Below are 26,697 nucleotides of genomic sequence, written 5' to 3'. Positions count from 1 at the left end.
AGATGCACGTCCATTTTTTCCTTTTCAAAGAAAGGGAAGTCAGTCATAGGAGCCCATCTAACAATCTTACTAGGAATAGAAGCAATTGAGAAATAGGGCTATGCAGGAGAAATGCTGTGTTTGCCTTCACACAGAAAGTACAAGCCTTTATGAAAACAAAGTGACTATCATTCTCCCATTTCATGTGTTCAGAGGTGTAAGGAGGAAATTCATCCATCTGTAAGTAGGCAGGAAAACACTTATGTACTAGCTGTTTGATTTGGTTAAAGTCTTAGAGATACCTCTTCTACTGCACTGCTCCATGAAGTGGAGAAGTTCTTTCCAGGGACAAATAATATCTTTCTACCAGACAGGAGACATGGATGAGTAGAAATTACCTTGTCCTCATATGTATATATGGAAAATTAAGGCTTTCTCTGTCATTACTGGTGAGTGGGGAGAACAGGAGAAACTTTTGCTCAGGTAACTATGGATAAAATTCCTCCAAGTCTGGTAAAAAATGAAGATGGGAATGAAGCCTACTAGGTGTTTTTTTTTTTTTTTTTTTATCAGGTAGATCAAGAACTATTGACTTTCCTCAACTTGGCCTAACCTTTTCCTGCTCAACCTCATTCTGAAGTGCAGAGTACTGTGAACTGTATATTCAGTTCATAAATCTCTAGGGGTTCCAGAATTCACTGCTGTCAGGCAGAGCAAGCATGAGGGACTGTTGTAGTCTGTAAAACAAAATGAATCACCACCACATTACCTCCAGTAGTAGTGGAGAGGTTAATACTTTACCTCCTAGCTAATTGATAACCACTGAGATGACAGCCAAATCAGTCCACAACAAATGGGCATGGCACTTCATTGCTCTTGGGCCTATTCATAGAGCTCAGTTATGCTGCAGTAAGACCAATGTTGAATGCTAATGACCACTGTATAATGAGATGTTTTCATTAAGTCTGTCACATATTGTTCTTCTAGTATATTTGGTCTGTGAAAATAAAAGTTATTTGGAGCAAGCTTTCTTTGAACCCTATGGAGCTTGGATGTGTTTCTACTCTCTGACGGTAAGGATGAGGTATTTCAGTAGGAGTTCATGCCTGTGTGCTAAGTAACCGTATCAGTGCACTTGTTCACCTAATTCATTATTAGCTTATTTTGAAATTAAGATGAGATAGTGCAAACATAATGAGCTAACACATCTCAACTGATAGGAATTCATTTGCTACTTCTCATTGGTAGGCAAACGTTGAATCACTTCCAGGAAAACAGAGTTCCTCGTGTCATGTCATGTAACAGAAACAATTTCCTGTTTTATATAACAGTTTATTGGGAAGACAAATGCCATCACTCTGGATGTTCCCCCTTTCCTCCTACTTTACGCCAGCTTTTATTGCTGAGCATGACACCACACGGTATGATACATCCATTTGGACAGTTTGGGCCAGCTGTCCTGGCTGTGTCCCCTTCCAGCTCCTGGTGCACCCCCAGCCTCCTTGCTGGCAGGGCAGCAGGAGAAGTAGAAAAGTCTTTGGCTCTTTGTAAGCTCTGCTCTGAAATAGCTAAAAACATTGGTGTGTCATCAGCACTATTTTTCATCAAAAATGTACAACACAACATTGTGTGAGCCTCTGCAAAGAAAATTATCCCAGCCAAAACCATGATACACATCTCAACTGATAGGGACATAAATCCAGTTTTTATTCATAAGGTATGTTTATGATACAAAATTTGTAGCTAGAAGGATAGCTACAAACATACATTATTTGTGAAGAATTTATAGTTGAAATATTATTGAGAATGGCTGGATTTTAACCAGATTCTTCTGGTGCAACTCTGCTTGACTTTGTGCCTACCCATCCACCTGTCTTTGGCTTTCTAACTGCCCAACTTTCTTGAAGCTCTAATTTACCAGATTCTTCAGCTCCATCTCTTTTCGTTGCATATTCTTGTTTGTTTTCTCAGGCTGTAATAAAGCAAAATTTTAATTAGTGTTAAAATACAATTCCTTTCCTAAGCCAACCATACCACTGAAAATACAATATTTAGTTTAACAGCACAGCTGTCTAGTGAGCAGAATTAATTGTCAAAAAATTACAATATGGGAAGTGATACATTTCATCCCAGACCTCAATTTGGTATATTCTAGAAAAAAAAAAGTAGGTGGAAGAGGGAAATGACAAAACGCACTAACTTTTGTCCCATAAGTTTCTTATCTGTCTTACTATGGATTGTGAATCTATTTAACTTTAAATATGAGTAAAACTTTTTGTGTTCCTTACAGTAAGTGTAAGCAGAAGACTTTGTAGGGTTTTTAGACTATAGTTTAGGGCTGTTCAAAGTGTATTTAGCAAGATACAGGATTATCATAATTTTTTTTTTTTTTTTAGGAACTATAAACCTTTTATAGATAAGAATGCACAAACTAATACTAATTAATTGAATTTTAATACATGCAATTAAATTACACCTAGTCTTTAAAAAAATCATAAAAATAGCAAGAAATCTGAATAGTGATTGGTAATTTGATATTGAGTCTGCCTCATTTTCAAGTGTTTTATTTGCTAATTCTCTGTACTTTCTCCCAAGCAAGCAGAACTTCTGCTCTCTGAGCAGCAGAACCATTAGTTTCTGATTTGACAGCCTCTCTGGTGTTTATTACAAACATATTTCATCTAGGAGTGAATAATTAATTCCAGTCAGGAAAATTATGGGTTGATCTCTGATCTGTAATTTCATATTAGTAAAACATAACACCGACATATAAAAAGTCATAAGTCTTCAGGCCTTTTCCACCATGATATAAAATACAACCCTCTACTCTAAAGGGCAATCAAGGTAAAGAAACACTGAAATTAACCAGAATATGTAAATGGTTCAAAGAAATACTTGCAGGATGGAAAAAGTTTGAACAGATTCTTCTGCATCTGTGTGTATATCAAAGTCTGCAAATAAACACAGGATACATCAATACAAATATGTGAATTTGACAGCAAGTAGAACACTATAAATGACGTTTAGCTGACATTGCCAGAAGTCAGCCACTGAATAAAGAAAATTGTCACAATAGGAGGGCAATTAAGTAAATATATAGATCTGATTTCAAATTAGGTCAAATGGTAAAGGTGTTTTTGTTTTTTGTTTTTTTGTTTTTTTTAAGTGTGCTAGAAGTTGTCAAGTTAATCTCTATGGAGACTTTGAAAAGCCCTGGAAACAAAGATAACAAAATATTATTTCTACTGTAGAATAAACAGCTCATCTGATGTCAGTGCAAAGAATTTACCTTATTTAAGACTCAGGCTGTCCTGATAGTCTTTTGAAAACCAAATGCATAAAGTCTGCCTATGCTGAAAGACAGTCAACATTAGCTGTGTCTCAGTACTTCATCACTTTTGGCTGTGCATAGACTTTTGATGCTTAAGATATTTGTGCCTTCTGTGGCATCCTGCTGCACAGGGCTGGGTTTGGGATAAACCAGTTAGCCCAGGCACGGAGATCCATGCTTTCCCATGCACAGAACTCAGATTGGGCTGTGTGTGGCAGGTTGGGCCAGCTTCTCAGGCTCATTTTGCTACTTGTGCTGAGTAACATGCTGGAATGGAGGTTAGCTACTGATGGTTTGAAAGATAGATTGGATATTTCTTCATTAAGTGGCAGTCACAGTGACTGGAATTCATCCTTGACCAGACATTGACACCTGCAATTGAGCTAATATCTCAGTGTTCCCTAGGTTATTAGTCTCCATTACAGTCAGTAGAGAAAAATGGAAACTTTTAGGGCACAATTTATCTTATGCTAAAGTAGGCATTGGAGATAGGTGAGATGAATCACATGTTGTGAATGCCTCTTTCAGTCTGTCAATTAAAGCAACCGTAGGTATGAGCACTGACCCTGAGGACTTCTCAAGGTACGTGAGACACATCTTCCCTCCCAGTGTGCAAAATCAATGTGCTGAATAGGGAAGGGTACATCCTGAACCCCCTAAAGTGGATAAGCTTCTTAATGATTTCAGAACCAGTGAAGGACCATGCTGTATTTATATTAAGAAACCTAGTTTTCCTCAGTGTGCAAAGCAGTAGGTAATCTGCTAGAACGTATTGCCCACAATGCATCAAAAGCATTGACACTGACAGGAGACGTTACCAGTAATTGAGAAGACATCACTAAAGATTAAAGTTTAGGTGAGGTACAAAGCGGCCCAAGTCACACAGACTCCTTTAGACTCTTCCATTCTCATTAAACAACACATATGTGCAAAACAGTTCCGTATAGTCAGGTTTACATTGTATTGAAATTCTGAAGAAGGTAATATTGTCATAGATAATCAGATCAGTTAGATAATCCCTGGAGTAATCAAATCCATGTTTCCCCTTTTCTCTATTTCTACAGAGTGTGTACTTGTAAAATTGAGAATTTTTAGGTAGTCCAACCCATTCTTTCCAACCAGAAGGCACATAGAAAACGTTGTATTCATTAAAGTTCTTTCCAAAGAAAGCTATCTTGTATTCTGTGTTGTTGAGGTATACAGAGAATATACGTGTTTCATGCTGAGGTAGAAAAGAATGATTATGGCAAAGAAAAGAGGACCTTTCTGTGTAACTTTCTATACTACTTTCCATACAACATTTATGTCTGTTTCTGAAGCATCTAGTACTTTCAGCCACAGCATACAGGATCCTGCACAAAAATCCCTGACAGACCCAAGACAAGAAATCCTTTCAGTCATATCTTCAGCTGGTGCAGGATAGGACATTTTGGCTTCTCTGACCAACATTTTACTGTAAAAAAAATCTACTTGTTCTGGGTTAAACTGCACCTTCACGTCCCTCCCTCAAATATGAGCAAAGCCGAGGTCACAGATGTATCAAATGATCTGCACATTGGAATCTCATCTGCTTTTCTAGCTCTGTATAGCCTGAATCTCATAAAAAATATTACTTGCTTCTTGTTTCTTCTGGCAGCTGAAACATTGTCCCATGATATAAAATAATGCCATGTCTTTATAAATAATCTCATGAAAACACTGCATCGGTTTTAGCTAGTTAATCCATGTCAACTGGGTAAGAATTATTCCCATTTGCAATGGTAACTGAGGCATAATAATGTGTGAATAATAGGGAAATGTGTGCACAAAATATTTCTGCTTTCCTTTTGACATCTTCATGAAGAAAAGATGATATCTAATGAAAAAACTTCAGCCAGCAATCAGTGTTTAATGCCCTTCTTAGGGCAAAAATAATAAAACATAAGAATTGCTTCAGAAGAGTAATTTAAAAGAATACCCTCTGCTTTTCTCTCCCTAGCAGTTGCCACTTTCCCATCAGTCAGGCATTTGTTCATTTGCAAAGTTTCAAAATGTTGCTTTGTGTGCCTCTTCCTCATGGTGGGTCTCCTCACACTGTCAGCTGCAGCCCCATGGCATCTGTAATCACCGTACATTATCACTGGAAGGTTTTCCATGTGTTTGAAATTATTCTGTCTTACTTGGAGAATTATTTGCTGAACAGCTGAAAATATAATTTGCATTCAACAAACTGTTTTCTGTTCATCCCATATGTCTCCAGCCTCCTCCCTCCACATTGTTTGTTGCAGCTAAGAGATAATGGAGCAAACCAGTCTTCAACAGATTGGTTTTGAGCTGGGTGCTTCAAGTGGGACAAGCATGTGATAGAGGTAATGAAAAACATGTACTGTAACTTGGTTGTTATTTTAATGAAGTGGACAGATATATAGACAAATTTCTGCAAATTTCTGGTTTTTAGAAACAGTAATTCTTGCAATCTTTTATGCAGAAATGTTAAACTTCCTTGTTTTACACGAATAATAAATGAGTGGTGAACTAAAAAAAAAGAAATTTAATTTGACATTTACTCATGTTTAATTCACAGGAAAAGGTCTGATGTTATAAAATGCCATGCTTATTATATATATTTATAATGATTTATGTTAACATTTTGGTAATTTCTTGAAAAGGTCTGCCTGTGTTTAAAGAGTAGCTATCACACCTATAAACTGTGAACTGCTTCTCTGTATATAGAATGATAGAACTATTAGGGTTGGAAAAGATGTCCAAGATCATCTGGTTCAACCATCACCCTACTACCAATGTCACCCACTAAACCATGTCCCTAAGCACCATGTCTAACCTTGCCTTGAAAACCCCCAGGGACGGTGATGCCACCACCTCCCTGGGCAACCCGTTCCAATGCCTGACTGCTCCTTCTGAGAAGAAATGTCTCCTCATTTCCAACCTGAACCTCCCCTGGAGCAACTTGAAACCATTCCCTCTAGTCCTATCACTAGTTATCTGCAAGAAGAGGTGAGAAGATGCATGTATAACCATATGTATTCCGTATACAGTAACTGAAATAGATACCAAGTGGTCGCTTTTATATCAGATGAATATTTGGTGGCCTACATTCCTCATCAGCATTTAAGTCCTGAAGACTTCTTGCAGGTGATTTTCAAAAACATTTAGACTTATCCTCCTACATTTATATCATGACATGTGCCATAGAAACACAGTTCTGTAATGTGCTTTCATATTTATTTGAAATACTATTTTTTATTTTTCTTTTGCTGTAAAACTGACTGCCTTCATTGCCGCATGGCCAGTTCTGCAAACACAGTCATAGAGATTTCTTAAAAATAACCTGAAGGAGTTTGCTCTTTACTAAAATAAGTGAAGTATTCAGTCTCTTTCATCTTGGTACTTTGCTGGACAAAAGTGATTGATGTGTCTCATTGGGAAGCTAAGAAAATCACTTCCCCAACAGTTTAAAGGCACTGTTTTAGATTTTACAGTTGCATGAAATATTAGTTTTTAAATTCAAATACTTAAAAAAAAAAAAAAAAAAAAAAAGAATAACTGTCTCAAAAGAGAGCTTTGTTTTCCAGAGTCTTGACTCACTGTAATGGCTCAGGGAAACTTCAGCACCTTTCATGAGAGAAGTGGGAAGCATCCTTCAGAAGTTGCTTGAACCTTTTGTAATTTCATTGAGATCTAGGGGAGTGCAGCAGTGATCAGAGGGCAGCAAAGATGGCTGAAATGGTAATGAGTTTACCTCAAGTTTTTGCAATTTTTATACTTTTATGTGGTTTATTTATAGACCAGAAAGCCCCAAATAAAGTAATACATTTCATGGTAGAGTCATATCACTGAGAATTATTAGAGAAAGTCGAAATTAAAATGTCACATTGAAATAGGAATTGATTTTTTTTAAAGGAATTAGTTGAGATTTCACTATTATAAATGAATATTTTCTCCTTTTTTTTCTTAACATACTAAAGAGTGTCGTGAGTTTTGTTGATTTTGTATATTCAACAGTAATCAGCCTAATGTTGTAACCTAAATTTATTCAAATCTCATTTCACTGCCTAAGTGAAATAATTTAGATGAATAAATATTTCAGATCTTTCCTGTAGGGACTATTGTGCTATTGTAGGTGATGTCCAGGATTGAACCAGAGGTGAAATATTGCATCCACATGATGGATTGCCCCTGAAGGCTGAGTTGAAAGTCACTGTAAAGGCAATTAGGAAGACAAACATAGAGAAAATAAATAAATAAATAAATAAATAAATAAAATTGGTGACTGCTTTCTCTCATAAAGCTGATCACATACCTCTTATAATATAATTTTCCTAGGAAGGAAATATTTTTATATTAACAAGACTTATGTTTTTATTTATTTATTATTTTTTTTCTGAAGGGGACTTTGTGAATCAAACTAATTTGGTTGGAACTTTTTAAATGTTAGACTTAAAATGTAGTGTCTGATGCAATACCTAGGAAAAGAAATCACATCTTTGGTGTGCCTGGCAGTCTGCTGCACCTTAAGAGAAAGGTTACATCATATTTTTATAATGAGGGAGATAAAAGGAAGAAATACCATGTTCAGAACTGGTATATAAAAAAAAAAAAAAAAGCTTGATAAGTGACTTTTGGTCTGCAGTATTCTGGTGTGAGTCATAGCCTAAGGCTGGCATAAGTAAAATGTCATTTAAAACATCAAGAGGTTTAAGAGTTGAACTATGAACACCAGACTACTGCTTGCAGGGCTGTACTGCAGCTCCTTTGAAAGTCCAGATTTTTCTGAGGAGAAAAAAAAAAATAGAGTATAATAATTGCTTGATTTAATTACTACCTGAAACGAATTTGGATGAACTGTGCTCTTCCTCAGAGCAGAAGCTGGCATGAAGTGTTTAAAAGCTATTGGACTAGCATTTTGACTGAGTTGATAACATCAGTTACTTCTGAACTCTATCAAATTTCAAACTAAGACACATCTTACACTGCAGAACATAGCAAGGTTGCTAGGCACCCCTGGGAATTTATTTTATTAATGTGCACATCACAGGATCATCTGGGTGTATCATTTCCAAAGGAAATAGCACATTAATGAACGCAAGATCTGTCAGGGAGATTAAGCTCCCAGTGCTTCCTTACCCTTACTTTATCTAAGGAGAAAGTGAATTTTTGTGAACATTTGGGGTGATTCAGTACTGAGCGTTGGCTGAATGAGTGAGTTAAACTCTGAAAAAAAAACAACAACTCTCCCTCAAAATTACAACCTTAAAACAAATTTTCAGAAATTACAAGAAGAGTGCAAGATGGGGAACCCCTGTTAGGTAGGGAAATACAGCTGAGCTATGAGGGGAACTTGTACTCGAGTCATCCCTAACACTAGTTACTCACAATATGATGCAGCAAATGCAGTTCAGCATCAGCACTGGCACCAGCAATTTCTCTGGCAGGGTGACTGTTTCCTCTTAACTCTAAGCAATGATTTCTGCGCCAAGGGCAGCTCTTGATTTGGCTGTGGCAGCTCAAGGTTTGGCTGTAGGGGATTGCAAGAGAAAAATTTCTAATATATATTTCCAATATGTATTTCTATATTATTTTCTAATAACTTTCTAATAATTTTATTATTGTGTGTGTGTGCACATGTATGTGTGCTATGTGCCAGAGAACATAGTGTTTTGTTTTTGATTTTGTTTTTGTTTATTTCAGGAGAGGCATAGGACCATCCTTCATGTGAAAAACTATTTTTCACACTTTCAATAAGGCCAGGACTTCTGGTGGGCTTTAGGAGCTTTACTGCAGTGTATGAGCAGGGTGCGCAGACCAGAGCCTGATCTGGGGACTGTTTGGAGCTGAAAGTCTGCATGCCTACCTTCCTGCTTTGTTGCAGTATTTCCATGGCAACCAGTTGCTATAAAAAATTCTTTCTAAATATACCACTTGTACTCTTTTCCTGCTTTAGGTTTTTCTCTTTTAGTTATCCACTACTGTAAAAATTACTCTGTCATGTTGTCTTACTTATTTGCACTTACTGTAAGTGGCTTTGTATTCATTCTGTTATTATTAGCTGCATTAGTTTCAACTGCTCACATTAACAGAGAAGATATAGGGCTAAATGATGAGTCACTATAGCACAGAAAAATGTAAACTCTGACAATGAAAAAGTCAAGGTGAATATGTACAGCAGAAAGTATCAGGCACAGTTGATTTTGCTCCTACAGATTTCTTTTTCATACCCCGTCCACCATTTGCTATTAGTTGTCTAATATGATCCTAGCTTAGCTTCTATCCAGATATAACAAAACAAATCAGATGTGGCAGAGAGTTTCCCCTTCCAGTCCTTTGCCCTGCAAATGAGAGCCTGGATGCTTCCAGGCAGGCAGCAAACAACAGCAGTGAATGCCAGAGATGACATTTCAACTGATGTTCAAGGAGCGCCATACAAATATCGTGTTCTTTATCCGCTAACAAAACTGCCCCACCTGTGTGCCAAAAGTTAGCTAATGAGCTAGCACTGCTTAGCCAAGGACTATCCTAGGCTGCTCAACCATCAGACACAAGAGCATGCTGGGAATGAAAATTATTTAACAGAAAAAAAAAAAAAAAAAGTGAATTGCAGTTGGAACCCCACTGCACAGTGGGCAGCAGCCAAACCCACCACAGGCACTAGACAGCTCCCCTTTCTCTGATGCAAATATTTGGTGCAGGACTTGACTCAGCTAGGTCAATATACAGAGTAATGGGGCTCATCAGCCACTTTTCTGCTTAACATCACCGAATCGGAGATGCTGGTGACAAATTTCTTCCCTGCTTTGTATGCAGAGGAGACTGTGTACAGGAGTCAGCAAGGCAGGCTCAACTATCTGTGTTATCCCATGGCTGCATAACAATGCGGCACAGGCAGGGAACAATGATACTACTAACATCAGCAAAATAAGACCACTCACCTGTCAGCAGCAAGAGAAAAATTGACTCCCTCAGGCACCGTGGTACGAAGGAGTCTGAGAGCATCCAGAAAGAAACAAAACCAAAACCAAACCAACCAACCAACCAACCAAAAAAAACATTCCCCCAGTCCATGCAACGGGGATAGTATGAGAAATTTGAGTGGAACTGCTCTACTGTGGTTAGGTACAGCCCTTCATTTGCTGGAAGAATTATGTGAGCACTTATCACTTTTGGGAAATAAAAATAGAAATAAAAAAATAAAAGAGCAGAGTAAAATAGCAGGAGTCACAAAGACAACCAATGACAGGGCTGACTGACAAAAGGAATACAGGGAGAAGGCAGATATAGCCCCTGTATGGCTTGTATCCTGGAGAGCAGCCTGGCTTCATGGTAGGCAACATTGGGAACAGTCAGTGTTGGCCAGGAGATGGCCATGGTGAGAAGCAGCAGCTGGTGTTCCTGAATTTATGCACCTGCCTAAACCACCTGGCTCCTTGTCCCTGCCCTGTCCTCTCCCTTTTCTCTCCCCTAGGAGCATCAGTTGCATGGTTCTCTCCTCCTTGAGGTGACAAAAATCAGTTTTGTCTAACTTGCCTACAAGACTCCTTTCAGTCCTCAGTTCCTTTTCCTTTCTGAGCTCCTTCCCATTTTGCTAATGGACTCTCTAGAAAGGAGGTAAATTATTATGGACACCTGGTGCACCACAATGACAGAAAAAATATGGTACTTAGAATATATATTCTACAGAAATAAACTGTGTGGGTATAAATCCCCATTATTTTTAAAAGTTCATATAAAAATGGAAAAGTATGAAAGATTAGACCAACTTGCATGGAATATTACACCTAACAGGATGAAGAATGACCCTTCAGTTTCATTCCACAAGCTGTTTCTAATAATGGAACAAATATTAACAGATGATATGACAATGAAGCGAGTCTGAAAAGATGTTGAGAAGGTCCTAAAAACCTTTCCACAGGCTACTTCAGATTTAAGTATGGCCTAGATATTTAGAGAACATGGCAATAATGCTGAAACTGTGGAAAAGATTCAGGTAATGCCTTATCATTAACTTTTTGTTGTTGTTGTTGTTGTTGTTGTTAGAGTCCCCTGCCATCTATTTTTCTTCAAGGGCAGAAAACCATTGTGTGGATAAGGTGATCAGTTATATACTATAAATAACTAATATTAGAACTTGCAAATAACATTATAAATAAAATAAATGTCCATACTCAGAAACTGGATAAGTAAAAAAGGACAATACTCATTAGCAAAAGTAGCATCAAAATAAGGAGTGGTTTGTGAACGACTGATGAAATATAGCTTGAGAAAAAATTCTCCATCCTTCAATCGTGCTTGACATTTGCAGCAGAAATGAAGTGTGACTAAAATGTTAGACCTATGCGTTTGTTCTGGCTTGGACATTTTGACTGCATGTTTTCACTTGTTATCTAAAATGACATAAAACTGTCATTGCTTGTGTTACTGGGGGTCTTCACGAATGGAATTTGGCTCTTCAAGTTCTTCCTGGGGCCCTGTCCCATACCTGAAGCACAGTATTTTTCTAGTAGGTTTGCTCAGGGAATGATCTGTGTTCCTGGTAATCACCCACAATGCTCAAACCCACACTTCTCAGTATGTCACCATGTCTAGCTCTTCAGTAGCTACCATGTGCAGGGAAATTCTTAGCTTTTTGTTGGTGTGCAACAGGGATCTGTCAGACATCTCACTTCTTTCAGTCACTGAAGCAGTCTATTCACTTACATACACAGCAAAAAATGTATGTTCATAATCACTGTGGAAATGCAAAGTATACGGTAGAACCTGGCAAGACAACTTCACCATAAGGCCCCAGATAAAACACTTCAGAACGTGAATCAATAATAATCATGACAAATGATGAATACAGGTGTAAAGTTAGCCAGCCAAGCACTTACACAGATTTTTGAATAGGTCTCATACAGTTCATTTTACGGTGACATATTTCAGCCAGGTGAAATAATTCAGTTTTAAACCTACTAGCAAAAGTAATGGACAAGTTTAACTCATGCATTTTGAATATCCACTGAATTTTAAATTTCTTCACATCACACTAGCAAATAAAATCTAAAACAAACAGGCAAAAAAAACAAACAAAAAAAATTCGTTATTAAATTCTGAGAAGACGTCAATGAGATGACAGTCAATGTCCATTGGCAGAAATGAAATCTTGCAGACAGCTGATTTGATTAAAATAATTGATAAGGTAATTAGTGCAATCAAATGACAATCTAAACTTAGTTTTCGGGGGACCTAATATAATATGCAACGGTATTTTTATTCTCATTGCTCAAATATAAAGGATAATATTATATAAAGATGCAATTATGTTATTGAGGAAAAACACACACACACACACACACGCACACGCACACACACATAAATGAATGACCCACCATGAATACCAGTGAAGATCAGTAATAGGGATAAACGAAGTGAAGTCTTGGGGTAACCCCTGCTGTGACAAAGGGTAGTGGGATGGCTGTTGTGCACACTTTTGTCCCCAGCATGTCCTACAGGTTTTGGAAAAATACAGAGATGAGTTGAACTTTTTTTTATTCCCTGTGTTTTGCTCTTATGGCAGGGTACCTTGACTTTCTAATACAAAATTTATTTACCACGCTAAAATTCTGACAGGCTTAGACATTGCATTTAATTTAAGAGAAATCAGTGAGGAATGTGGTCTCAGTGCCATGGCAGCTCCTAGCCTCTCTGAAGCTGGGACTTGCCACAGCAGAGCATCACCCCAGAATCTCTTCATATAAAAAGAAGGTATTGCAACCCCACTGCAGATCTGGGTAATAGGAGGATGCCCTTCAGCAAGGGTGATGCTTTCAGGGATGTCCTCTTCTTCTGGCATAGCAAAAATCAGACAGAACAGAAAACTTGGTCTTGTATGTTGCAGCTAGTTTTAGTGTCATTGGTATGTATGCACCTGCCCAGACTTTCACGAAACAAACTGCCACTCTTTCAGTCTCTGAAATACATATAATCTTGGGAGCAATACCAGCAAATTAACAAAGACAGGTAAAAGTGATTTTTGCTGCAGGTGGCTTGTATAACGTGTTCCACTGTCAAAAAAAGAGTATTTAATCCTCTTTTATGTTAGTCAGAAAAAAAAAAAAAAAAAAGGTGGTGATTTTCTCCAGACTGTAATGTTTCTAAACTAAATACTTACTTAACAACTAATAGTGAATTCTCAACAGGTAACAATTGAGCAAGACTGAAGACTTTACATCACTGGAATAAATCCCATACCTGTATAGTCTTCATTTCCACAAATTAATTATGTGGCAAAAGACAGGCAGTAAGGATTTAAATCCTCTAAACAGGAACTCAGAGTCTTTTAATCAACTGTGTGCAATGGTGATATCCTTCAGGATGCCAGGTCCCCTAGTGTGTCAAGGGAGCTAAACCAGTTCACTCCAATTGACCACAGGGCTGACAAAGTCTTGTTTGTGTGTTGCTGGTGATTCTCTTGATTTTAGTAGTCCAAAGTTTAAGCTTCTAACACAAGTGAGTGAAAGAGACACGCACCTTCCCTAAGTGATCCGTGCTACCTGAAGACAAACAGAATGAATTGCCCTTGGAAGTGTTTCTCTTTATCCTTGGCTACGTGCAAAGTCTTAAATGACAAAATATGGGCCAGCCACCTCGCCTTCAGATGTCCAACCGTACTGCTGCGCAATCAGGATCATTGCAATCACTCCGATAGGGCTCTTTCAGACTTAATCACTCCCTGGCTGGGATTGGAACTGGTTTATTTAGTTAATTTTTTATCTCTCTATAATTTAGCAGCAAAGACCATATATTTTAAGTAAAGGTTATCAACATGCTGTTAGTGCTTTTCTTGAGCATTGCCGAAAATTCAGATAATGAAATAATAACTCAGCAAGATTTGTTGTACTTCAGCTCCTACAGAAACAGCATGTGTAGTGTGACAGCTCCATTACGAAGTGCCAAATGGAGTCATTACGGAGTCATAATATTAATTATTACTGTAACCACCCCTGGCCCCCGACACACAATTTAAAGACATATTAAAGGTTATTTAGGCCAGGCGAATAGGAGTAGGAGTTGACTTTTGCTGAAACTTTGGTTGTATTGTTTAATAACACATTTTAAAGCACTAAAGTTAAAACAACTGTGTTGAACCAGATAAAAGGGCACTTTCTGTCTCAGCCTTTCCCTCCAATTATTATTTGCATATATTCATTAGGAGTCATTTGCCTTGCTCAGCAACTGATCATCTGGAGAGGCTTTACTGCAGAAGTGATCAGAGTCCTTCCATCTAGGTGCTGATGAACCATAAACGTTTGTCCCATAAAAACCATTGGAGAGGGATAGGTTTGTGCTGCTGGCCCATGCAAAGGAATTACTGCTAGAGAACCAAATCTAAAGAAAAAAGGCTGAACTCCCAGTATTTTGTCAGCTTTCTGATGACATCCAAACTTCAGTATTGAATTTATTTATATCTCCTTGTTTGGAAGAGAAGTAGAATAACATATAATATCTTGGCTAGTAATTTATGATGTACCTAGATACTAATGCTATAAGTAAGGTTTGATGTTTAGTATACATGCTGTTTGAATTTGAATGTACCTCACTGTCCCAGAGTTTAAAGCTAGCAATTCAGATATGGACAGGATTCATTAATTGTGGTAAAATGTGATATTTCTCTATTTTTTCTTGAGTTTTGCATTGGTCCCATTTGATCTTGGAAGCACCTTCAGTTAAGCTTCTGATTTGCAAAGCATGTTTAACCACTTCAGCAATATGTCTTGCACTGAGCTGAGGAGCCTGTGGGAATTCTGTTCCATTCACAATTTTTTCCTGTCTCAATTTTTACAACTCAGAATAAAATGAGCCTCTGTCTAACGTTACTCTGCATTATGCCAGAGGCTCTTAGAAGGAATTCCCCTTCCTTTTTTTTCTATTTTTTTTTTTCCCCAGCCACACAGGAACAAAAAGCACAAGTCAACATTAACACAGTGTTCATTTTCAAATATTTTCAACTTTGTTAATTAAATCAGCTGCGTTCAATTTAGACAAGCTATAGAGTAGCTCTTTCAGGTCGTAAAACAAGGGAATGGCAAGCCTTGTTTCATTATGGAGTGTCTGCACTGTCATGATGGGTGTTCAACAGAGACACAGAGCTAATTATCACAGCCAGGTATGGGGTGGGGGAATGGAAAATTTTGGCTATCATCAGAAAAGGCAGAAACTGTCTTCTTCTTCCTTCTTCCTCTTCTTTCTTTTCCCCATAACTTAAGGGTTTATGGTTATACTATATAGTCTGTATTTCAAAATCTGATCCCTACGTATCTGTGAAAGATTGGAATTAACCCAACATCTTCAAGGTAAACATGTATGAATTCAGCAACTGAAGATAGTTTAAAGTCTCAAAATTCTTCTCAGTAAAAGTAAGAACATAATAATACTAGTAACAATAGTAAAATAATAATAATTATTATTACTGATACCTGCTGTGTTTCTATGTGTTCAAATTATACGTAAGCATATCATGTGTGTTTGACATGTCTCCAAGAAGTGTCTCTGCCCAGTGCTGATAGGTCTGTCACATCACAAGAAGCTTTAATATCACATTTCAGAGCACTTTTCTTTTCCCCTGTAGATGACTACAGCAGACCAGGTTTGCCTGCCCTTTTTGCAGCCAGGCAGAGCCCAGCTGCAGCACAGAGCCAGGACGCAATCCCAGCACAGCACTGCCGCAGCAGCGTTAATAAGGTGCCACCTTCTGATTGTTTAGAGATGTGCATCCCACACTGTTAGACTTCACAGTCCCCTGAACAGACAAAACACTATCTAAATATTGTTTGCTCATCTGGAAAAATCTACAGGCCTTCAGTGACCAGAGCATCTGGGTTTGACTAGAAAATCTCTTTTCTTTAGATGCACGACTGTTCAGAAATAACAAATTAGTATAATTTTGTGTTATATTAAAAAGATTCCTGAGTACTTACATGGTCCTCAAGTTTCAGGAATATTTATTTCCAAAGTCCTGTATGAATTTATAGATTTGTGTTTTTTTGCTGGGTTATCCTAAGCTCATGATCATTGACTATTTTTAATGTATGTTGCTCCCTCTGACTTGTTTTCTACTCTGATTTCATGAAACAACAGTGATTGAACCATGAACCTGTAGGACTGTCCTCTACCAAAAAAGTTAAGACTTTGTCTTCGTGTGTTCATTAGGAAGAGAAAGGATCAGTTCTTCCTGGGGATCCTCACTGTTTCTCCAGTAGAAAAAGGTTCTACTTTCTGTTGTATCTGTGTGTAAGGATGTCTCATGAATCGATGTCCTGCAATCAAGCTTCTCATGGGCAAATTAATACAATCATGGAAACTTTTGCATCAGAATTTCTAGGCATGTGTGAGCCTTTAAAACAAGCCATATGTAGGGAGAAATTATGTGTTTTTTGTGGCCTATTAATGTACTAGAAGTTGTTAGATTTTCGGATGTGTGGTGCTTCCCTGAAAGTGCCAATAGTACAGGTCAAATATGATAACAAGGATAAATTTTCTGATGGAAAAATAGCAATACATTGCAAACAAGCAGCACACAAACTTCTAAATGCCTCCAGCGTTTCAAGTATGTTTTTGAGAGTGGCACTTTTTATGCCTCATTCCTTTCAAAGGCTGTCCTTTACAATAACCTTGATGGGAAATTGCTGTTTTCTGTCCTTCTCCTCTTAGGAAAGAAGACAGTTGCAACTATGCACACCTCTTGAGGGCTGTTCCTACGTGGGGCTGTGGAAAGTGTCAAGATGTGTCACTGTGGGGTATTTGGGGTAACCAAGCTTCATCACTGTGGGAGGAATGTTGCTGAGCTCAGCAGTGCTGGGCCACTGGGCAGGGCAGCTGTGAGCCCATTTTCAATCCTTTTCTGCATTCAGCAATAAAACTGTTGTCATCCCTTGCCATTCCCAGAGTTCCTCATCCTCTTGGCTCTCCAGACCTTCTGGTTTGTGGCTTGGTGCTCTTGGCTATGTGAAGACGTGTGTGTGCTGGTCAGCTCTGCTTCTCTTTGAGAAGCCCAGAAGCACTGGTAAATGGACACACTCTGTCCTGTGGCTACAGGCAGTATGTGACATATTTACAGCAGCAACAAAACTGTAGAATTGTCCTGCTGTTGTCTTGTAAGCGCATGCACCCCTCACATTGGAAAGCCTTGTGCCCTTTGGACCTGTATTCATTCCAAAGATATCACTAGTAGGATCATTACTCTTTCATTAAATTAGTTAGCTCCCAAAATCTTCCAGCTGAAATGATCATGAATGGATATATTTTTTTTTCTAAAGCAGGGAGCCATTCAGCGCCCTCTAACAGTATTTCCAGGAAGAGTCTCTTAACACTCTGTCCTTGCGGACAAATACTTTCTTAGCTACAGCCACAGAAATATAACAGAGTATGAATAAACGTATATAGTACTAAATTTGATTTGGTCTATCTTTCTAGGAAGTTAGAGCACCCTAAGATTGGAAAGAAGCTATGGGAATTACTATATACCAAACCAGAGTATTTGAACATAAAGGCCTTCAGTAAAAAAAAAAAAAAAAAAAAAAAAAAAAAAAAAAAAAAAAAAAAAAAAAAAAAAAAAAAAAGAGAGAGAGAGAGAGAATATGAATATTTTCAGCAAATAAATGGTAAATAATCTTGTTTCTGTAGTGTCAGCGTGCCTGACTTTTCACTCCTCCGTACAGGAGAGATATAAACACACTGGATAAAGTCCAAAGAAGGCCACTAAGATGATCAAGGGACCAGAGCATCCTATAAGGAAAGTCTGAGTGATCTGGACTGTTCAGAGAATCACAGATTGGTTAGGGCTGGAAGAGATCTTTAAAGATCACCTAGTCTGATGCCTCTGCCATGGATGGAGACATCACTAATTAGATCAGGGTGCTTAAAACCCCATCCAACCTGACCATGAGCACTTCCAGGGATGGGACATTCACAGCTCCTCTGGGCAGAATCACAGAATGGGCTAGGTTGGAAAGGACCTCTGAAGATCATCTAGTCCAACCCTCTCTGCTGAGCAGGATCACCCAGAGCATGTTGCACAGGATGGCATCCAGAAATGTTTTGAATATCTCCAGAGAAGGAGACTCCACAACCTCTCTGGGCAACCCGTTCCCAGTGCCTCACCACCTCACAGTAAATAATTTCTTCCTTATGTCTGAAAATCTATTCTTTTTCAGTTTAAAACCATTACCCCTTGTCATATCACTACTTCTAAAAAGTGTCTTAATCTCTCTTGTAACCCCCTTTAAATTATTGAAAGTCCACTATATAAGGTTTCCCCAGAACCTTCTCTTCTCTAGGCTAAACAACCTCAGCTCCCACCTTTTTTTTTATTTATTTATTTATCTATTTATTTATTTAGGAGAGGTGCTCTGATCATTTTTGTGGCCTCCTGCGGACCTTCTCCAACAGGTCCATGTCTTTCTTAGGCTGGGGTCCCCACAGCTGGATGCAGTACTCCAGGTGATGCTTCACAAGGACAGAATAGAGGGGGAGAATCACATTCCTTCACCTTCTGATCACGTAGCCAATACAGTTGGTTTTCTGGGCTGCAAGCACGCATTGTTGGCTCATGTCTTATTTTTCATCCACCAGTATCCCCAAGTCCTTCTCCGTAGGGCTGCTCTTCATCCATTCATCCCCCAATCTGTAATGATGTTTGAGATTGCCCCGGCCCAGATGCAGGACCTTGCACTTGGCCTTGTTGAACTTCATGAGGTTTGTGTGGGCCCAATTCTCAAGTCTGTCCAGGTCCCTCTGGATGGCATCTCTACCTTCTATCATGTCAGCTGCACCTTTCAGCTTGATGTCAACAACCTGGAGAAGAGAAGGCTCAGGGGGATCTTACTAATGTATATAAATACTTGAAGGGTCAGTGTAATGAGGATGAAGCCAGTTTCTTTTCAATGGTGTCCAGTCACAGTACAAGAGGTAATAAACACAAACTGAAACTCAAGTTTTTGTTTGAACACCAGGAAGTACTTCTTTATTGTGCTGGTTACTGAGCACTAGAACAGGTTGCCCAGAGAGGTTGTGGAGTCTCCAGTCTAGAAGACATTCAAAAGCCACCTAGTACTGGGCAACCTTCTCAAAAGTAGCCCTGTTTGAACAGGGGGCTTGTACCAAATGGCTTCCAGAGGTTGCTTACAACCCCAACATTTCTGTGATTCTGTGATCCATGAGACAGTTTCTAGCATTTCAAATGTATACTGCAAATCTTTTCCCCCATTGCTTGTTATTTTCATCATTCAGCCTTTGTAGCTATCTGCATCAATGAGGTGGTTAAAATCAACTTAAGAGGTGTGAAGGGAACATTTATTCAGATAGGTTATTTCATTCAAGTGTATAAAGAAACATTACTGATTGCCAGAATCACTCTGCTTTTAGAACAAAACAAAACAAAACAAAACAAAACAACTCTACCATCATTTTATATAAGATCTACTTTTCTAAGAGAGATGTCCACGTGATTGCTGCCTACTTTTAATGTGCAAATTGCTGGAGCTGATTTATGACCATATGAGGACACTAGTCTTTGAAAAAGAGCTAAATCAATTGAAAGAAGAAGGTGGGATTTGCTCATGAAAACAAAGAAGGTGCTGATATTCTCACAAATTTCAGAACAGAAAAACTTTTTCATGCTGCTCTGTAAAGGAAAAAAAAAGTCATGACCTCCGGTAATAATATTCTATTATTTGGAGTAACTCTAAAAATTGCAAAGTTCCAGATGTGGAACAAAAAGACCAGAGCATGTTAAAAAAAATAGTTTAGCATTCATTAACAAATATTAACATTTACAGTTTGCTCTTGGACATCAATTATTTTTGACCTGTCCCATGTATCCTAATTATTGTGCTCCTCCTCTTTTTCATGTCTTTTAAACATTCAGGCCCAACCTTTTCAAACCTTGAACTTGCTTGCATGTTCCTGCTATTATCAAGGAAATACCGAACTTTTCTGAGTAACCCTGGCACTGATTTGTTCTTTATAACCATCAAATGAACCTCAAGAGTTTCTGTTTTTTTAAGGGGATTTTTAAGTATGCCAAAGCTGTGAAGAATATTCAGCTCTTCATCTAAAGTAATAGCTAATTGACTACAGCCAACATCTGTGACTTCCTTGAGATTATGTTTGACAAGAAAGAAAACATATGAAAGCCATTGTACTGGTTTCAGATGGGATAGAGTTATTTTTCTTCCTAGTAGTTGGTATGGTTCTGTGTTTTGGATTTAGGATGAGAATAATCCTGACAACACACTGATCTTCCAGTTGTCACAGAGTAGCACTTACACAGAGACAAGAATTTTTCAGCTTCTCATGCTGCCCAGACAGAGAGGAGTCTGGGGGTGCACCAAGAACTGGGAGGGGACACAGCCAGGACAGCTGTCCCAGGCTGCTGAAAGGGATGTCCCATACCATATGAAGTTATACTCGGCAATAACACTGGGGAGAGTTGGTCATGGCTGGGGGAGGCTGCTGCTCAGGGTCTGTCTGGGCATCAGTGGGTTGTGAGCAATTGCACTGTACATCACCTTATTCTTTTATTATGTTGTTGTTGTTGTTATTATTATTATTATTATTATTATTATTATTATTTATGTCTTCTTTTTCTGTCCTTATAAACTGTCTTTACCTAAACCCATGTTTTCACCTTTTTTTTTTTTCCCAGTTCTCTTCCTCATCCCACTGTTGAGGGTAGAGTAAGCGAACAGCTGTGTGATGCTTAGCTACCTGCTGGGTTAAACCACAACAGCCAATCTGTTTGCACATGATTAATGAAATACTATATCTCCTAGAAATCTAGTTATTACAAGAGCACCTCCTTCCCTTCAGTTTAGTACACTAGTGATATTAAAAAACATACATGTACATTTGCAGTTGCCCTGCTGGTTGTCCTTTCCTGGTCAGGAAAGCAACTAAGCTACCAAGTATCTTTCCCCAGGAACCCCAGTCTTTCTCTTCAGAGTTTGCATACTGCATTTACTCTAAACGGCTTGATCTAATCACTTTCCAATTGCACCTAAAAACATAAGAGTTTGTTACGCTTCTGTGAAATGTAGGATTTGCAACCGTGTGATAAAGTCTGGGAAAGTAAAGGTCAAATCAGGAGTCCTGGTCAAGCACTTTTTTAGTATATAATTTTAATAACTACTTTTTTTTTTTTTTTTACAGTGACCTTTCTTGGCTACTCATGGTATACTTTTCTAGATAGTTTACATGATACTTCTGTATGACCAAGTTGAAAATAATCTTTTGGGAAAGGATTGAAAGAGCATTTGGAAAAAACAACTGACTACTTCTGAAAATGTTCAGTTATTCAAAAGCTAACTTGAATATCATACATGTTTCTGTGAAGATTACCCCAAACTTTCACAAAGGGAGCAGAGCAGAGCCAAGACATTAATCTGAGAAATAATTGAAAGAAATGAATTTGTTTATGCTGACAAGTGCAATTAAAACATGGAACTTTTATACAGGAATGGAAGTTTTAATGAAATGCTACATTTTTTTCAAATGTTTCCTATGACTTAACCCCCCAAATAATACGTACATAATTTTAATTAGAGTCAGAGAATTGCTATTTAATATTTTATTAAGAAGAATAAAGATTCTGTTGTTTCATATTGACAAAGTTAGAAAGTGAATAATTAATCTCTGCTCAAGTCACTCAGCACCCTAACACACTATTCATGCAGCAGATCATAAGCATCTTTGAAAAATGTTCACCAAATCACCCTTTAATGAAAGGTATAATAATTTTAAGATTTCGTTGTGAACCTTCATTCATTAGTAAAGGTATCATCTTAATAGCTGTCTTTGACAATATACACATTTGGTGCTTAGCACACCATGAAAAATATAGGCAATGTTGAAACTCCATTGACACAGACTCGCCTGAGACTCCTGAATGCCAGAAGGTGCCTTTTTGATTTGTATCACTGCAGGACCAGCCTGGGAGTTTTGGACCATCCCTGAAGTGGTTAGATGCTATAGAAGCAGGGAACAAAATAACTCTAATTCTAGCAAAATTGCAAATCAAATAAAGTTTCCTCCATTTATTAGTTCTTTACTATTGCTTTTAATAGAAGTCAGACCAGATGAGCCTTCTTCTACTAAAAACTTGGACTTTTAATCTATATAGTCATCATATCTGCCTCTGTCACGTATTGCTAGATGTAATTATCAGATGTTTTGATGAGTTACCATACCAGTACAGAGCTGTTTATAAATATTTTAAATAATTGGTATGATAATCTCACGCAGCAACTGCTGATCAAGTCAGAGTCTTCAAAAGAATTATCTCCAGTCTGGCTTAAGAAGGCAGCTCCCATCCTCCCAGCTGCAGAGTGCTACGTGGCTGCCTTGTCACCATGATGCAAAGTGACAAGAGTCAGTCAAAACCAAGGTAACTGTTGCAGAGTTACTTACTCAGGTTGAGAGCTGTAACTTCTACCAAAGTGTTACCTCTAGTGCTGGCAGCCATGTGGGTTTATCTGAAATCACCAGGCTTGACTGTGGTTTGCTTAAAACAAACAAACAACAAAGATGTACAAAAAAAACACATTTCTTTTGCTGCCCTTGTGAGAGGCAAAAACAACCTCAGGTGAGTAGTGAGATTTGAGTTCTTTGCTGAATCTATCTGATTTAGCCCCATCAAATATTTCCTCAGTCCTTGGCTATGTATTTACATTGAACTTGCTGTGGGTTGCACAAGACACCACGTAGCTGAGATAAAAGCTTGCATTAATTCTCTGGCTGCTTTTGTTATCCCAGCACTGTCTGCATTGCTTGTACAGAGCAGCTGCTAGTTTTCCTTTCCAGCCTTGCCTTCTTGTTTCTCACCCAGCAGTGGGCTCCAGGTGGCAGCACAGGCAGCATTTGTAGAGCAGGTGGAAAGGTTTGGCATGAAATGATTCTGATTCAAATTATTTTGTCTTTTCTGCTCCCAGATTAAACTTGTGATGAAAACTCAGCTGAAATTTTAAACTCTGATCCTTTTTAGAATATGTTTCCTGAATATTATTATTAGAATCATCCTTGGTATCTTTCAGTTCTCAAAATCATGTTTTCTTATTGGAAAGCTATAGAGTTACTGAACTAAACTGAGCTAAACCTTCTGATGAAGCTATTGTGAAGTTTCCACGCAAGTTGTAAAATCAATAGGTTTAAAAAAACTTATCAAATATTGTCTGGGGTAAATCAAGCCAATATTTTTCAGTGTGCTCCATCCATTTTACTGCTAAGTATAGGACTTCTGCTCCTTGCACAAACACAAGACTTGCAGGGGATCCTTGGGTCTTGAAATCCTCCCATCTGCTGTTTCAGGTACAATGGCATGTCTGTCCTTTCAGCATGAAACTCACTGGGGCTGTATCCCCTTAAAACAGCCAGGACTAATGAGCCACGAAGACCAAACAGCACTGAATGTTAATTGCAGGGATGTGACCTTGCCTCACTGACCAGGCACTTGAGCTGTGGTCAGGTTGGTGGTGGACTGAAAAGAGAATGACCAAAGAAAACAAGAGCAAGGATGTAAGATAAAATATATATACAGTAATGTAAGGTAGTATAAAACTGTTGAACATGATTGGCCATTGGATGCAGACACCTATAAAATTACAGACTCTAATAGTGCGTTTTTGAAGCACTAACAGAGGCAACCTATGGTCCAGGTGCTCATGTGTCTGGGTTCCTGTGCTGTGTGCTCTCTCCTGAGGATTATACTGCTTTTTACATCTCATTGACTCTCTTTCAAACACTCTGCAGAAGTCTTTCTGTTTTCGTGCGGCAGAGCTTGCGCTGAGTATCTCCTCTCATTCCCTTGCTATTACCACAAGATACTTCAGGGGCAGAAATACACATTTCCCCAAGTGCTTCTGTTCTTTCTCAGCCCTTTCTCTTCAGATAGATAAAAAAATCTGAATGAAAGGTTCATTACTGAAAAACAATGCCACCTTTCTTTTCTTTCTGTTATCATCAAAACATACACATTTTTTCCAGCTAGTTTTGAGCACGCACGCGCACACACACACACACACACAGTTTCATTAAAAAACAAACAAACAAACAAACAAACAAGAAGGCTTTATGTCCAGTTAGGCAAGCATTCCAATTCTCTTTGCAATTATGAAAGATAATAGAATGGGAGAAAAGCATCTGCTGAGAGACAACAACAGCAAAAGAATTTTAGTCATGAGAATACAGAGACAACACAGTCTTTCCTTAGTGAATAAATGTAAAAGCAGTCTGAAACAGTGAAGATATTCAAATAACTATAAATAATTTTCCTCTTGGCAGCATGATTTCCATTTCCTATTTCCAGGTGTTTAGATACCACAGAATATCTCTTTTTTTTTTTTTTTTTCCTACTAAATAAATAATGTAGATGAGAAATCCTTAAAATTTCAAGTTTGTTTTTTTTGTGTGTGTGCGTGTGTGTGTGTGTGGAGGGGAGAGGGCTAGGGGCAGGGTGTAGTATGGACTCTAATGATCTGCTTTACCACCAGACTTCATTATATCAAAACTTCTTTTGACTTTACTAAGCAGATTGTCTGAACTAGAACTGAAAAACTAAGCTTAAATTTCACAGTATTTATTAAATATGTGCAATAGTATATGCATGTTAAAATTAATTGAGAGAACAGGATGGATGCTGTTCCTAACTTACCTCAGATAAGCAACTGTTTCTGAGTTTCCATGTTGATTTTTTGATGATATAGTAAGTTACCCTTGTAGTTTCTGTGCCATTTAACCACTGATGTATTTCTGAAAGTCTAGCTCCCAGTACGTGGAGTCACTTTTAAAACTATACCATGATGTATATCTTAATTCTGAAACCCTTCATTAACTAACTTCATGGATCTGCAGATGAACTAATTTGTCTTGCTAGCAGAGCAGAACAAGTAATAAAAATTTGCCTTTCTGTGCATGCATGCTCCCAGAGCCTCTCAGCACTTACTTTCAAGAAAGAATTCTCCAAAATGCAGAAATCAAACCTTCTATTGAAAATAGGTTTTTCTCTATTTCTCTGGTTTGGGTCCCAAGCTCTTGAATAGATGTTATATTCCTGCAGCAGTTTTGGTGTGGATTCTAATCAAATCCCATACATCATTTGAGTGAAAGATGCAAGTCATGGGCCTTTTGAAATACTGTTATGACAACTGGGCAAAATGAAGGACAAAAATCAGTTAAATGGAAATGTTCAGTCCCATTAAAGACAAGATAAACACAGCCTAATTTTCTGCATTTGTACCAAAGCATTCATCTGCCTTACCCATGTCAGTAATTTTGCATAGGTTACAAGCAGATCTTTCAGATTACTATTGGCAGAACGCTCTTTGGGTTGCAATAATGTAAGAGAAACAAAGAATGAATGAATATGAAAATGAATGAATGAATGAATGAATGAAAAACTACAAGATTGGCTTTGTACTCCAGAGCTTTAAGAAACTGATTATTCTCCTCTTTCATGTGCTTCAGTAAAGGCACAGTCAATAGTTGCTTTGGACTAAGGATTGCTAGGAGCCAAAGAAGGGCTCTGCTAATGAGAAACTGTAGCCTGGGTCCTCACCTCCAACTGTCCTCAATCCCATGCTCTTGCCCTCCTACAGCCAGGCCAGAGCCTACCGCAAGAGTAGCAGCAGTGCACCACTACATTGTCTTCTCAAAAAATTACAATGCAGTGGGTGTTAATAACATGACAGTTGAAATATCAGAAAATGATTGATAGTATGGATAAAACAGCTCTTTCAATCAACCTAATTTGGGAGAAGATAAGAAATTTTGTAGGTATATAGCTACAGTACCATCTGGGGCTTGTATTTGGATAGAGGTCTTTGTACATCTATTAAGATTGCTACTAGTATTTGTGCCATTTTGTAGTAGCTTCCTAGAAATAGAAAAAATATCTAGCACAAAAAAGATTATAATTTATACTGTTTTGAAATAACCCAGACTCAATGACTTAGCATGGTCTAATAGTTTTATCTTCCTAATGTGATCAAGAATGAAATCTACACTTAGTGAAGTCAGAGTAGGCAGATGTGTTGTATATGTGTTGTAAAGTATATCCTACAAATGGCTAGCTACTCCATGAGATTGAATAGGAGAGTGCATGGTCACTGGCCAGGAGAAAAATAAGTTATCATTTTCAAAATCTAAGTGTCTGAGGTATATGAGTAAGTTGCTGTCTTGCTACATAGCCATGGCTCCCATGAGCTACAGTATCTCTGTGCTTGCTCTTAGCTTGAGCCAAACATCAGGAAAAAACACTTCTTAAAGCTTAGATTGAGGTCCATGCTTTGCTCCCTCCTTGCAACAAATTAGGAGTGTTCATGAAGAGCAAAAAGCACATAGCTGGCATACTAACCTGGTGCAGG

The sequence above is a fragment of the Anser brachyrhynchus genome, assembly GCF_964034855.1.
Source record: "Anser brachyrhynchus genome assembly, chromosome: 1".
NCBI lineage: Eukaryota > Metazoa > Chordata > Aves > Anseriformes > Anatidae > Anser > Anser brachyrhynchus.
The sequence above is the reverse complement of the archived record's forward strand: the minus strand, read 5'-3'. Positions refer to the sequence as shown.